Raw genomic sequence first — 2534 nt, forward strand, 5'->3', positions numbered from 1 at the left:
AAACTTAGTGATATGTAACTCTCAGCCTAGACCTGTCTTAGTTACCTCCCACGACCTTTCTCCTTATACGCATTTGCACCTCCTTTTTGCCTGCATTTGTAGCTCTTGCCTCACACATGCTGTGCAGAGTTCAACTTGTATGTCTGAGTCTCAATTAATTCTCAAAGCTTTTGGGATATAAGCAATGTACCTCTTTTATGATTGAAAAAGTATTTATAATTTTTGTATGATTGAAAATGCTAACAAAAATAAAATAAAAGCTTGAAGTAGCGAAAGTTCACTGAATACAATCGGAACAAAAGTTACGAATCTAGTAAAAAAAAAACTTTTAAGAAATACTTTAAATTGAAACATGAAATAGCCTCTGGGGTATGCACTCCTCATACACTCTGGCTCGACAGAATTCAGACTGGTTCGGCATTTGACGATACATCACTAATGATATGAAAGCTCATTGGCATTTGCCGTAACACCGACTGGTGCAAAAGCTAGGTACACTTTTGCGATTCCAATGGTGGATTCACAGGTATTTCCTAAACATTTATCGTGCAAAGAGTTTATGATAGCTATGTACAATTTACTGAGTGTTTTGATTACCCTAGCTTAACAGTATAAATATGGCACAAATTTTGATAAGTATATAATCTCATGTCACTTCTGCGTCGTCCCTCTGTATCTTTTTTCCTTAAGTTTGCCTGATATAATGTGGTCTGAGGTTTAAATATTATTTCTATAACAAAACAAAAAGTAAAAAAAATTTATATGTTATACAGGGCATTTTGTCATTTACAAACACTTATATCCCAACATGAAATCTAATATTTGAAAGAGAGAGAGAGAGAGAGAAAAAAAAAAATACTTCTCTTTTTATCCATAACATTGCATTGTTTTCAAACTCCAAACTACATCAAACACTTCATCTTGTACAAAAATTACAACCAAAATCCTGCCAAAATCACCCCCAACACCCTTTAATCTATAATTCCCAATCTTTTCATTCCATTTCCTCATTCCTTAACCCTTTATCCCACAAAGAAACACTAATTTCTCAAAACAATTTCCTCCAACAAAGCAAAAATCCCGACGTCCGATACAGGACCCCGAGACATACATTATATATTTCCCTCCTTTTTAGCCCCTAAGGAAACAAGCCGCAGAAACACTCACCTTGAACACATAGAAAAGGTCCTCCCTTGAATACCCGACACCAGTTAATCCACCAAGCGTGGCTAAATTCAGTCCCAATAGAAAAAATGGCCAAGAGAGAGAGAAGAGTACCTGTCGGCCGCCACGCGAGACGTTTGTTTAGCGTCCAAGGTCAAGGGTCAAAGCACTGAGAGACGCTGCCACCATTTATCCTTGCGTGTTTTTATCTGTTTTATTGCTTTGGTTTGGGGTTATGGAGTGTGGGAGATTTGTTTTAAAGGATTATGCATTCTAATTAGTTTTCAAGGTCATGGGGTTGAAGGGTGAAACGAAGATTTTTTATTCTTTTTTGAGCATTGGGTGAGTACGTATGCAATGTATTGTGTGTACATGTGTATGGAGATTAGTCATTCATTGGTTATATTAATATCTCTGAAGTAATTTGAATTCTCTTCCTCCTACTAGACTGGTGTATGATAATTTCCATTTCTTTGTTTGCTTGTGAAAAATGAGCTTGAATTTTCTCTTCATGATTTCAAAGTTCTGTGTCGATAGATTTTTCTCTCTCTCACGTAACAGAATACGCCTATGCCTTAACGTGTCTACATACGACTTCCATTATATGGCTTCAAAGCTTAACTCAAACAGGAATATAAAAACAAAACAGTAAAACAAAGGTTAATCCTCCATACGTATTCAAACCCCTTGATGTGTCTTGTCTTTAATTAACGAAATTTTATTCTAATCCCTGCATAGGTTAAGTTTCATTTCTACACTACCGTGTTTCTTTTTTACTTTTACTTTTCGTTTTACTCACGATCTACCTACAAGGCTCTGTTGTCTCACCCAAATATCATTACCAATGAGAAACCACTTAAGTTCAACCGCTATATCGGCCGTGTGGGTTAACAAGATCTCCCAATGCTGAGAAACCGAGTCCAGTTAGTATCCGGGCTATGTGGTGTTAAGTATCTACTGGGTTTTTAGCCTCGTTTCCTTCGTGGCCATGTACTCTGTGAGTGTATGGATACTACACACTGAGGCTCTTTTAGTGATCAAGAACGAGGCTGTTAAATGCTAGTTCTACCAGTCTTAAATGTCTCTCAGAAGACCAAATCGTTCGTTGTGGTGCCGAGGTGATTAACTCCAAGATATATAATTCGACTGCTATAAGAAAATCAAATTAACGAGGTGACGAGGACTGGAGAGCATTGGGATATGAACGTTTTCCGCAGTTTACCCTTCAAATGTGATCTAGAGAGAAAACGGAGACGGAAACACCTCAGATCCCATTTTCTACACCTCACGTTCCCGGGATGGCAATATATATTTAGTACACGGTAGTCCCGCTCACGTTCGTGGATCTCTCAGGAATTTTAGTGTCCGAA

The 2534-nt window shown here is 37.6% G+C and overlaps 1 protein-coding gene across 4 annotated transcripts in view; it reads right to left on the minus strand.

Annotated features, from left to right (window-relative positions):
* LOC113813556 (uncharacterized) overlaps positions 1-2534 on the minus strand; it is a 26445-nt gene that overhangs the window by 19942 nt on the left and 3969 nt on the right. Inside the window, exon 1 of one of the 4 annotated variants that reach the window (XM_070133415.1) lies at positions 1279-1384. The exons of 1 other annotated variant lie outside the window; for it this stretch is intronic. The gene's annotated coding sequence lies outside the window, so the exon portion shown is untranslated. Of the gene's footprint in view, positions 1-1167; positions 1385-2534 lie in introns of those variants that run through there. 2 more of the 4 variants (XM_070133363.1, XM_070133515.1) reach the window with 2 other exon arrangements.

This window comes from Penaeus vannamei, chromosome 1 (assembly GCF_042767895.1).
Source record: "Penaeus vannamei isolate JL-2024 chromosome 1, ASM4276789v1, whole genome shotgun sequence".
NCBI classification, from domain to species: domain Eukaryota; kingdom Metazoa; phylum Arthropoda; class Malacostraca; order Decapoda; family Penaeidae; genus Penaeus; species Penaeus vannamei.